This window comes from Benincasa hispida, chromosome 3 (genome assembly GCF_027475165.1).
Source record: "Benincasa hispida cultivar pf3 chromosome 3, pf3_genome.v1.1, whole genome shotgun sequence".
Lineage (NCBI taxonomy): Eukaryota > Viridiplantae > Streptophyta > Magnoliopsida > Cucurbitales > Cucurbitaceae > Benincasa > Benincasa hispida.
The window spans coordinates 57,445,956-57,459,789 of NC_143480.1; positions in this window are offsets into that span (position 1 = coordinate 57,445,956).

A 13,834-nucleotide genomic window follows, 5' to 3' on the forward strand; every position below is an offset into this window, starting at 1 on the left:
ATTTATCTTCATAAATGTTAGTGGATCTCACTCTATTTTTAAAAACATTTTGACGTGATGATGTAACTCAAATGAGAGTTTTATTCAATTGATCAAAATCTAATCCATACAAGAGAGAGGGGGTTCTCTATTTATAGAGAAGTGATTGTGGGATAGTGTAACTAATTATAAATTTACTAATTTATCTTGAATCCTATTATATCACGTGACAAAACCTAAATAGAGGTAGCGTGAAAAAATTTCCATACTACTGTAATACGAAAACCTTTTCTATTCTCCAATTGCTTCTTCATAATTGATTCAACCACACCAAGATAAGGATACTGATTTGGAGGGCCCTTAAAGTCAATAATCAAAATTCTTCGAATAACAAGATATTGATACGTAGTGTAACAATTAAAGCTTATTAGAATACCAGCCTCTCAAATTTAATTGGTTTTGAAATTTTAATGTGAATCTAACACAATATAAAAGTGAAAGCATTATGTTGTAATATGATTACTAACAAACAAAATAACTTAATATCAAACAATAACAACAAAGACAAAGAAACAGAAAGATTGTATGCTATAAAGCTCGCACCCTGCTTTCCCTTTTTAGTTATGTTTATTGTTTGAGTTAAGCAAAGTAATGGGGTTAAATATTTAAGTTAGAATGGAATTGTGGGTTTGGGGGTAAAGGATAAGTTTGAAGAAGGAAAAATGTCTAAGTATGGGAAACTTAGCTCTCGGATACTTATTAGTCTAGCCTTGTAAAAAAAGAATTTCTGGTTAAGTGTTAGTGGTGGTTGAGCATCGAGTAAGCATAAGGCAAACATCAAGTAAATATCGCCGAGCGTCGAGTATGAGCAACCGAGGAAGGGCCGAGCGTCGAGTATGAGCGCCGAGTAAGGGTCAAGCATTGAGTATAAGCAATTGAGGAAGGATTGTGTGTCGAGTACGAGCGATCGAGGAAGAAGCATGCATCGAGCACCGAGTATCCCATCGAGCATCGAGTCCTTCCCATCGAGTATTCAACAAAGAACCGTTGAATTTTTCATCGAGTAATGACCCTTCTCCATCGAATTTTTCTATCGAGGATCAAGTTTGCTCAAAATGCTCAGTTTTAAACTTTTCTTTTAGTTTTCTGGACAAATGGCTTAATCTGGACCCTTAATCTCCACTAATGGGCGAGGTGGCTTAAGGAGATTTTATATAAAAGGGCTGGACAGTAGTATAAAAAGAGAAGAGAACCTCAAAAGCTCATTTTGGACGATTCCCTCGAGCAAACCAGACGATCTTAGTACCATCGAAAAGTTCTGTGAGTTTAGTTCCTTAAATCAAGCCTTTGGAAGGGAGTTCTCACCGGACAGAGAGCCGGAGAGGGAAGGAAGAGACGAAGATACGTTTTAGGGCGTTTCTGGGCAATAGACGAAAAATCATAGATCAAGACCGAACAACTTGGATGTTCAAGCTGAAATTTTAAGGTATTATTGTTATCACCATGTTAAGCAAGTTTGTAGAAGGAATTTTTGCAAGATAAGGTATGGGATTTGAGTTACATATTTTGGAAGTTAAACCTATAATCTTTGTCCAAGCAGGGGGTTGTGGTTTAGGGCCATCGAGAAAGGTTTAAAGGCCTAGGTCAAACCACAGGGAGTATTTTGTTGAAATTTTGAGATAACATTGCTAATAAAATTTTGAGCATGTTTGAAAAATGAACTTTCTTAAAATGAGTCATGGTTTTCAAGTTATTGACGTTAGAAGTTGAATCTGGAAATTGTGGACGAACAGGCAATTTCTTGCTAAGTATGAGTTTGGTTAAAAAGAGTTGTCTCAAAAGGGAGACCAAAGTAGTAACTAAAATCCATATTCTTATGTGTAGGAGCGATGTCCGTTGGAGAGGCCTACCAAGCATAGGAAAAATCAAGCCTAAAGACTCGTGAGTGACTAAATGTCTTAAAAAATATGTATAAAAGGAGCATGCTTTCCAAATGAATTTCATACTAGGGTTATGTATTCTCCAAGCAACTAAAGTCTATACTTATGATTTAAAAGGTTTCATGGCATTTCTTAAGCATGATGTTTTAAGCTATTTAAATAAGTTTTACAAATTCTAGCACATGTCAAGGTTGAATGCTAAAGTATTGCAAAACTACATTTTTATAATTTGTGAAGCATGCGTGTTGAATTATGATAATGCTCTTATGGTGAAAGCTAGGTAAGTGCTATGCCTAAAGCTTATTGTACTCAACTCTTATATGAATGTTACAATTCTAACAAACTGGATGCCGAAGGTATAGAAGGTATCTAAGGAAGTACCTAAGGTGTTGACGGTACTTAGTATACTCCACATGCATGTAGGTAGTCTATATGAGAGGCCAAAGTATGGGTCTCCTGGCCGTACAGTTATTATAATGGGACCGAAGTATGGGTCTCATGGTCATGAATGGACGTTGGGAGCTTGAGCGACGAACGCTCGTTCTCAACTAAGGTTTGATAGTATTTTGATTATAACGCTATGATTATAATATGATACTACGTAAGTTGCTTGAGATTATTTCCAGCATGTTTATATGTTAAAATAATATATGTATGAAAGGCTTGAGACAAACTATTTTTCTATGAGTCACTCACTGGGCAACCAGCCCACCGTTTTCAAATGTTTTCCTTTTTTCCAGATAACGGTCAGATTCCTCGCGGTTGAACCCACGGTTGCTTGCCATTCAAAACTCGATTAGGAAGGAAGAAGCCTAGGTTAAGCTTGTTTTGATGTATACATATTTTAAGAGAAGTCTGGGACTTGTGGATTTTATTTTGAGACCCATGTTTTCATTCTTGTGTTGTTTGTTGGACATATGTTTTTCGTTGTTTCGGAATTGTAATTAAGTTGTTTTGCTGGTTAAAGTCATAGTTATTTTTACTGCTAAGCCGTATTTGCATAATAAGGTTTTAAACAGGTTTTACCTAAGTTAGGCAGTAAGTGCTGGCAAGTAGGTTGATAACTGCTGCCGTCATGTTCCCTTTCGATTTAGAGGGTAAACTGGGAGGGGGTGTGACATATGCCCAGTGGAAAGGAACTTCATTATATAAAAAATTAAGCGATTACTACAAAGTACTTATTTGATCGACTCCCTTTTTAGTGACTCACATAAAACCTACTCTTCAGTTTCAACTTAGCTTTCCCATATATTTGAACTCCCTTCACTTCCACAATAAAGCTTCTCCTAAGCTTTGCATGAGATCCCCTCAATACAATATACTTAGGCCCCCTAAGTATGAACTTCTCTCACCTTTACTCAAAGTGATTAATTCTCATAAGCAAACAATTGATGCAAGCGCACATGGTCAAGTTATAGTAAATTAAAACGACATAAAAGGTCGAGTATCATCCTCAGAGGTCAAATTTATAATTTTGCTTATCTATTTTAGAATCGTATCAATTTTAGCTAGAGATTGAAAATCAAGTTTGAATTTGTGATTTTTTTTAAAACAATAACTAAATTTAGAAAACAAAGATGAAAATTTCAAAGGTAAAGTATTCTAGGGTGTTGATTTTATTAATTATTTCATTTAAGTAATGCTTAGGTTTTTAGAGAATCTCATGTAAATAATATATTTGAGTCTAGAAATTATTTTCTCTAGAAAACCATTCTTTCTCATGCAAGTGATTACTAATCTCTTGAAACCAAATAAAAAATATGACTTTAAGCAACGCCGTTAACAACTTTCTCTATTAACTTAACTATGTTCATAATAAGTTCAAGAAATATTTCATGTTATGGATTCGGTTAGACAAATAATTTCTCAATTATATCTCTAATCTAACATGCATTGATGACAAATCAACAAGATATGTACCAATAACATCGAAAAACATATCATTCCAAAATATCTATGAAAATGCTAAACAATCAACTTAAATTATAATTAAATTCACCAACACCCCAAAAGTAGATAGTTTAATCACTCATAGCTTTCAAACACATATTCTCATACAAATTTGCAAACATGAATAGTAAAGAGATAAACGAAAATGAAGAAGAACTATTGTTTAAGTCTCTGTCGACTCTTGAGTCCACCAAAAATGCCTTGATCTTCACCTCAAGAACTCAAACGGCCTCCAAATTAAATTTCTCACACTCTCTACTCTCTTTTGCACCATAAACACACTTTTAGGCCTTTGGAATTTTGTTGTTGAGGCTGCTAGAAAAACCTTAGGATTTATAAAAGAAAATTTTCTTAAAGTTGCAATTTTTTTCCTAAGTTAAATTGGCGTAGTGGGGCTTTAAGGTAGCGCTTAGAGATGTCCACAGGGGAGGATGTCATTCCCCATCCCCGTCCCCGCTCCCCATTTCATTCTCCATCTCCGTGAAATTTTCCACGGGGATCGGGGTGGGGAATCCCCTCGGGAAATTCGCAGGGATCGGGTTCCCCGTGGGGAATTTTTTCCTGTTACTTTTTTTTTTTGTAAAAAGCTAATTAATTTAAATCACTAATGTGAGAAAATTTTAATAAATACTTAACTTTATCATTAATTTTTTTTTATGGTTAGTTTTATATGAAAATTTGAATTTAAAGATAAATTACTCAAATTTTGGCCTAAAAAAGCTAATTAATTTTTTTAGTAGAAAGAAATAAATATAAATCAAAATATTCACATATATAATCTAAATTTAAACATATTCATTATGTTTCCTAATAAATAATCAAATTTAAAATTTAAATGTAATATTTATATAATAATAATAATAACATAATATTAGATAATTATACTAAATAAAAATGTAAAAGCTAATCGGGGCGGGGATGGGGAATGCATTCCCCGTCCCCGTCCCTATTTAGTTCACAGGGAATTTTTTCCTCCCATTCCCTCCCCCATTCCCTGCCTAATCGGGGAATCCCCACCCCGTTCGGGAGGGGGAGGGGGAGGAGGAGGAAGGGGGGACCCATAGGACCCCTTCCTCGTGGGAAAATTGGACATCTCTACGCTGCGCCGCTGCTCAAATGATGTCTCTCACATGTCTGTTGCTGCTACAACACTATGCGCTCCACTTCATGTTGGGTATAGAGTATGTCCTAGGATATATGTCTCGCGGCTTATGTCTCACCAACTTTAGTGCAAGTGAGAGATTGTTGGGATTTATGCCCAAAAGCCTCATAGTAATTTAATTGACATAATATTTTATTATTTTAACTATGCAATAATGAATTATCCATTAAGATAAAAAAAAAAAAATCCAAGGTTATTTCATGAGACTTGAACAGTATGTAGTGGATATATAGGTGGATCATATTCAAATAATAATCTAAATGATCTATAGTATATGAATAAGGTTGGGTGCCTGATCCAAATCATTCTTGTAGAGACATGCGAGTAGGGGTATCCTATACAAAAAGTTTGTATAAGATTGAACTGCGAAATATTTAATCTCTCTTTGTAACACATTGACTGAAGAGATTAATATTTTATAGGATGACCATATGTAACTTAATCTCAATACTGAGTAAGTTAATGAGTAAGTTATGGACTCTGTCTATAAGGGTTGTGAAGGGATCGAATCCCCAGTGGAAGCAATTGATCGCCTATTGCTTTGATTTTGTCATAGAATTTACAGTACAAGAAAGATTAAAAAAAATGTATATAGTAATCTAATTACTATAACATTACAGATTAAGCAAAAACACTAGAAAAGAAGAACTTTATCTCTGAAGAACCTTTTCTTCAATCTTCTCCAGGTCTTTAAAGTTTCACCAACTCTTCTTCACTTACTAATCTCATAACGAATAGTGACACCACCAAAAGAGTCTTTCCTGTTATTCTCTAGTAAGGGAATGATTTGTAAGAACCGCCTTCTAAAAGAGAAAAAGAAATTGTTGTATCGAGATCAATTTTATAGAGAAAATTCTTTCTCTATGTTTTCTTAAGAGAGATCATGAGAAAGGAGGGACAGAGAGTTTAAAAAACCTTTATAGAGTACCCCTCTCTTTTCATAGAGAACCTCCCTTGTGATCACGTGAACTGGGAGTTAAAAAACCCTCAACTACCTTTATTGATTTAAATTAAATTAAACTAATTTGAATAAAATAATAATTAATTAATTAATTAATTTTTAATTAAATATCTCATATTTAATTAAATGTACATTTGAATCATATTCAAATTCACATCTCTCTCATAACCTATAATTTTAATATTAATCTTATTCACATTAATTTTTAACCTATAGTCTTAATTACGAATCTAATTCATATTATTTTAATATGAATCTTATTCATATTAGTTATTATTTGAATTTTATTCAAATAAAATAAATCTCCTTTTATTATATATTTTAATTTTGAATCTGATTCAAAATTAACTTTAGGATTCCAAATTTACTTTATATTATATTGTATCTATATACATTATATTAATTATATCATTTATCATTAATATTATTCCCATAATTCATTTGAACAATTCAAATTCTTTCAAAACTATTGGTTCTTTGTTTACTTGTTGTAAGCTAGCAAGGGGACCTAATGAACCTACGACTATAAACTTCAATGATCCGAGATTAATTAATTAAACTGTTTAATTAAATTAATCAACGTTCACCAACTCTGGGATACTCCACTAAAGACCCAAAGTTGCACTCTTATAAACTATTGAATATTTTGCATCCATGGATTTAACCATTACAAGTAAGTCGATCATTCACGATTTGTTCGTAATTACAACTGGATCAAATTATCGTTTTACCCCTATAATTACCTCTTACTCCTTAAGTACCACTAATCCCTCTAATAAACAATCTATTTATAGTCCTACCATAAACCAAGTTCCTCTTGGGTCAATAAGAGGACGGGTACCCTCTAGTCAGCACTTAAGGGAACTACTCATCTACTCATCCTAAAGGTAGGAAGGAGTGAATTCTATCTTGTGTAGTTATGTTCCCAGTTCCCCACTCGGTTGGTAGGCTTATTGTATTGGCGACTTGGTCCACTCTCACCCTATTTCTAGTTTTTTCTTTGAACATGCATATTTTTCCTTTAAAATTGATGTAGTTAGAGTGCTTAGATCCTAAATAACTTCCATTTGTTGAACGTCAACACCATTAATTGGTATCAGAGCATGTTTTAAGCACTCAATTTACGTTAATTTTAGCATGGTGGGTGTTTTTCATGAGTTGTATGAAATGTTTACTGAAATGGATATATTATGGTTTTGGCATCAAAATTCCTGTTCAATTTGCAAGTAATTGTTGTAATTGGCTCTTTGTTTATGAGCCTTAATGTGTGATGAAGAGTCTATAAATTTATTAAAATCATTAGAGTTGCAATTAGATTGTAATTGAAGGAAATTCGGAGCAAGCTTAGTGGCAGAATTTTAAAATTGAAGCCTCTGTGAGACAACGTTGCAACACTACCCTCATAGTGTTGCAACGTTGTTCTTCAGCTAGCCCGAATATGAAGAAGATATCCCGAAGCGTCGCAACGCTGGGATGAAGCGTCACGACGCTATTTATTCCAACCCAGTTCGTGAGCGCGCCATTCATCTAGCAGTTCAACTAAATTGGTTTGACCGATTCAGGCCTTGATGGTCCGGTTCAACTTGATTTTGATCGGTTCAGTTTTTTTAAGCCATGGAAGTCTGGTTCAGGCGGTTTGGGTCTAGTTCGGTTCGGTTCGAGCGGTTCAGAGGCTTTGGGAAGCTGGGTTTTAATTATTAATATAACAATTATTTTGTTTGCTTATTTAGGATGCCAAAATCAGTCAATTTCAGTATGTGTTTAATTATTTATGCATTATAAATGTATGTTTAATTAAATTAAATCTTGTTATGTATATAAAGTATGCCATGTAGATTTAAAATCCCACCATAGGAAGCACGAATCATGCATTGAAAGTATATTATAAAATGTTATAATATATAGTATGGATGATTAGGATTTCATATGTTTAATATAATTGTTATATTAAAATGTGAAATGCTTGAGGAATGTTATAGCATGTCTACAGTTTTATAAAGTACTATAAAATAAGTTAGACATTTAAAATTTATAACAAAGATAAGCAGCATGCTCACTTAGGATTAACAAATAACAACTTGTTTTAATAGTTAAGATAGTTTGTCAACTTAAAAAAACTTTGGTTACAAACTCAATCGACCTATAATCCTGTCTAAAGCTGGAGGTACTTAAGTTGATGGTTTACGGAACACCTGCTACCTGGGGATTATAACTGAATTATTAAGCTTTGATAACCTGATTTTATGAACTTGCGTGAGCGGTATGAGGTAATAAAAATGGTTTTATTACTTAGACATCGCAGGTTAAAATTCAAATATAAACATTATACTTGGATAAATCACATAGACATGGGATATTTTTTACCTGGAATATACCTAAGTAAAAGAATATACCCAAACAATAAGATCACTTCAGTGGGATTAATAATATATAAGATATATTATTTTTAACTCTCATGTCCCTAAGAGTTCACACTGTGAGATCCATGCTCGGGTTCATATCACTTTTATCGCGACTACTCCATTTGAAAAGTGTTTGCATGAGTCAATAACAAGGTGAATAGAGGAAGTCGTTCATAGTAAGTGGGTGCATGAAATGTATCAACATATCTTACGGTCTCTTCCATTAGTTTGAACCGTGAGATTTAATTAGCTAGTCGTTTTCCGTGATGATCCCCTCGGAGGGTTAAACATAAGATTCAGAACAACTCAAACTTCAGAAATGAATAGGGTTTCTTAGTTCCGTCTTCAACATTGTCTTCCAATTCGGGGGCTTGTTGATACCTTTTTATGAAATTTGGAAATGGAAGGTTACACTTACAAATGTTACTAAGTGTTAGTAAGTTCTTGACCGATAAAGGTAACTAAATAACTAATAGAATAAAGAGTTATTCTAGAATTAGTGTTTAGTCAAGAATGTCTTGCTTCAGTGAAGGAGTATTTGACTGCTCCTCGGTAGCATCTATTCTGACTCACTAAAGATCGTTTCAAATAAATAAAGAAATTTGGGTATTTTATTATTTTTACTAATAGAATTTGTTTATGTTTCATCATGTCAAACTCGATAATTTAACTCTTAGCTTCCGATAAATTCAATGGCGAGTGTTATTCAAACTGAAAATCAAACATAAATACAATACTAGTTGTGGATGACTTGAGGTTTGTTTTAACGGAGGAATTTCCTCCTCCTCATAGTTCAAATAAAAACCGAAATATTTGAGATGCCTATTACAGGTGGGTTAGAGCTAATGAAAAGGCCAGAGCTTACATTTTAGCGAGCATATCTGATGTGCTTACTAAAAAGCATGAAACCATGATCGGGAAATCATAGAGTCCTTACAAGCGATGTTTGGATAGTTGTCCTCATCAGTACGACATGATGCTATTAAATACGTTTATAATTCCTGCATGAAGAAAGGAACCTCTGTTAAAGAACAAGTCCTGGATATGATGGTCCACTTCAACATAGTGGAAGCAAACAATGCTATCATAAACAAAAAGAGTCAAGTCAGTATGATCTTGGAATCTCTTCCGAAGAGTTTCCTAACTTTTTGCACAAATTTTGTGATGAATAAGATTGAATATAATTTGACAACTCTTTTAAATGAACTCCAGACATACCAATCATTGATGAAAAATAAAAATCAAGAAAGGGAAGCAAATATTGTTCCCAAAAGAAGTTTCAGAAGGGTTCAACACCTGGTACGAAACCTTCTGAAAAGAAGTCTGATCCTTCAAAAGATAAAAGTATCCAAATGAAGAAAAAGGAAAAAGGAAAGAAGAAGGCTCCGGTTAAAAAGAACAAAACGAATGTTGCAAAAGAAAAATGTTTCCACTGCAATGTAGATGGGCATTGAAAACGAAATTTCACTAAATATCTTGCTGAAAAGAAGGCAGAAAAGGCAAACCAAGATAAATATGATTTACTTGTAATTGAAACATGCTTAGGGGAAAGTTCTCATTTAACCTGGATATTGGATTCGGGCGCCGCTAATCATTTTTGCACTTTTATTTAGAAAACTAGTTCCTGGAAACAATTGACAAAAAACGAGATGACTTTTAAGGTGGGAACAGGTGAAATCATTCGACTGAAGCAGTGGGAGATCTCGAGTTATTTTTTGGAGAAGCTTACATTTTGTTAGAAAAAGTGTACTATATACCTGATAAAGAGTTAAATTAAAGAAGAAAAAAATTCTATATTCACAGCTCATTCGTTTAAGAACTGAACAAGACGAGGAGTGAGTGGAATAGGATCACAGAAATGCTTTGAAAACTCTTCTAAATGTTCGACTTGCATGTGTTAAGCATATAGCTAGCACCCCCCTCATACACCGGGAAGGCTTCTAGCTTCTTTAACTACTCATGCTATGGATGTGAGAGCATCAACTTCGTTCCTGTGGGCTTTTGAGGAGCGGGAGAATTAAGGTTCATGAGAAGATTGAACTGACATGTGAGAAGCTCCTTTCCGTATTCTGTCTTCCTGCCGGCTAGCAAGACTGGCCGAACAACCGCCAAGTTTTCAAGGACACGTCTGAGGAGGAGGCGGGTACCGTCTAACGGAATCAAATTCCATTGTTGACTTATGTCATTCGTGCCACTAGAGTCGATGATTGACTCATTAGGTCTCTTCTCGAACTTATCTAAGGACAACGTCTCGCTATGCCCCGTAGCTCTACTGCGACCTTCATTTGAGATGCTGCTGTTGGATGTCACGGTTCTGGGGCGCCATGATCCTTTTCTCTTCCAAGCTTTTCATGAGCAACGACACAAGTGCTGAAAAACGGATGCGTACTAGTAGCGCGACTCGTCTTCTTCGTGCATGTAGGTCTGGTTCCTGAGAAAACATATATTATTAGCTTACTCGTATGTAGCCATTTTTGCTTCTTACTCAACAGCCTCATTGTTATTACTCAAACAAGCATGACAGGTTCGTAAAAGAAAGAAGAAGAAGCCTTTTTAAGGCTAGAAAGACAAGAAACCAGCTGGTTCTTTTCCAACCTGAAAGCAAAGTAAGGCCACCGGAGTGACCATCTAGTTGAATCTCGTTACCCTCCCGTGTGGTTATGGGGAGCAAAGCAGCCCGCCCTAAGAAATAAGTGGGAGAGAAGCGAAGCAGCTCAACCAAGTGCCAAATAAGGGGGGACATAGTAATATGAAAAAGAACTTAATCTCTCTCTCATGTTTATTATAACATATGTACAAAGTTACTTTTGATATAAATGAAGTGTTCATTATTTCAAGAGGTGTTCAAATATGTTCTGCTAAACTTAAAAATAATTTGTATGTGTTAAAACCAACTGAGGCAAAAAAAAATTAAATATAAAGATGTTTAAAACAACCAAAACTCAAAATAAGAAACGAAAGATTTCTCTTAATGCCCATCTTTCGCACTTAAGACTTGGACACATAAATCTCAACAGGATTGAGAGATTAGTAAAGAATGGACTACTAAATCAGCTAGAAGACATTTTTTACCTTCATGTGAGTTATGTCTTGAGGAAAAAATGACCAAAAGATCTTTTACAGGAAAATTTCTTAGAGCCAAAGAACCTTTGGAACTTGTACATTCAGATCTTTGTGGTCTAATGAATGTTAGAGCTTGAGGAAGATCTGACTATTTCATCAGTTTTATTGATGACTATTCAAGATACGGCTATGTTTACCTAATGCATCATAAGTCCGAAACTCTATAAAAGTTCAGAGAGTATAAGGTAGAGGTTGAGAACTTATTAGGTAAAAAGATTAAAATTCTTCGATCAGACCGAGGTGGTGAATACATGAATTTACAATTTAGAACTATCTAGTAGCACATGGAATTTAATCCCAACTTATTGCACCTGGTACACCATAACAAAATGGTGTAGCAGAAAGAAGAAATAGAACCTTGTTAGACATGGTTCATTCCGTGATGAGTTATGCCCAGTTACCTTAATCTTTTTGGGGATATGCAGTACAAACTGCAGTATATATTTTAAACATGGTTCCATCGAAAAGTGTTTCAGAAACATCGTACGAGTTATGGAGAGGACGTAAAGGTAGTTTACGTCACTTCAGAGTCTAGGGATGTCCAACACATGTGTTGGTGCAAAACCCTAAAAAATTGGAACGATGTTCTAAAGTATGCTTATTTATAGGATACCCCAAAGAAACAAAAGGTGGTCTATTTTATGATCATCAAGAAAAAAAAGTATTTGTAGTGGTCTATTTTATGATCCTCAAGAAGATAAAGTATTTGTATCAACAAATACTACGTTCTTAGAGGAAGGCCACATAAAAAAATTTCAACCTCTCAGTAAACTGGTATTAAATGAGATGTCCATAGAATCTATAGATATATCAACAATAGTTGTTGATCAAGCTGGTCTTCAACAAAAGTTGTTGATGAAACAGGTCCATCACATCCTTCTCATGAATTGAGAATGCCTCAACGTAGTGGAAGGATTGTTCACAATGCAGGTCGCCATACCTAATGATGGATCAGAGGATCCATTAACATTTAAAACCTAATGATGGATCAGAGGATCTATTAACATTTAAACAAGAAATGAGAGATGTACATAGAGACCAAGGGATAAAAGTCATGGACCTTGAAATGGAGTCTATGTACTTCAATTCTATCTGGGAACTTGTAGATCAACAAGATAGGGTAAAACTTATTGGTTATGAGTAGATCTACAAGAGAAAACGAGACCAAGCTGGTAAGGTACAGACCTAAAAAGCTAGACTAGTGGCAAAAGGTTTTACCCAAAGAGGGGGGGTAGATTTCGAAGAAACCTTCTCTCCTGTTGCCATAATTAAGTCTCTTAGAATACTTTTATCCATTTTCGCTTTTTATGATTATGAAATATGGCAAATGGACGTCAAGATAGCCTTTTTTAATGGTTATTTTGAAGAAAGTATTTATATGTCTCAATCAGAAGGGTTCATTGAACAAGGTCAAGAGTAAAAGGTTTGCAAGCTTAAAGAATCCATTTAGGATTAAAACAAGCATCTCGGTCCTGGAATATAAGATTTGATACTGCGATCAAATCTTATGGCTTCAAACAAAATGTTGATGAACATTGTGTTTATAAGAAAATAGTCAACAAAACTGTAACTTTTCTGGTACTTTATATTGATGATATCCTACTCATTGAGATGAGATAGAATTCCTTGCTGACGTAAAAAGATGGCTAACATCGCTATTTCAAATGAAAATTTTAGGAGATGCTCAGTATGTTCTTGGAATCCAAATAGTTCGGAATCATAAGAACAGAATGCTAGCGCTATCTCAAGCATCTTATATTGACAAAATGTTGTCAAAATATAATATGCAAGATTCCAAAAGAGGTTTATTACCTTTTAAACATGGAATTCATTTGTCTAAGTAACAATGTTCTAAGACACCTCAAGAAATTGAGGGAATGAAAAGAATTCCTTTTGAATCAGCAGTTGGGAGTTTGATATACGCCATGTTGTCTACACGTCTAGACATATGTTTTGTAATCGAAATAGTCTGTAGGTTCCAGTCCAAACCTGGGCATGGTCATTGGACTGTCATTAAGAACATCCTCAAGTATCTTTAGAGGACAAGGGACTATATGCTTGTGTATGGCTCTAAGGATTTGACCCTTACTGGATACACTGATTCTAATTTTCAAATCGATGTAGATTCTAGAAAATCTACTTCAAGATTAGTATTCACTCTAAACGGAGAAGCTATAGTATGAAGGAGCATCAAACATAGTTGTATTGCTGACTCCACCATGGAAGTTGAGTATGTAGCTGCATGTGAAGTAGCTAAAGAAGTAGTATAGCTCAGAAAGTTCTTGACTGATTTGGAAGTGGTTCCAAATATGCATCT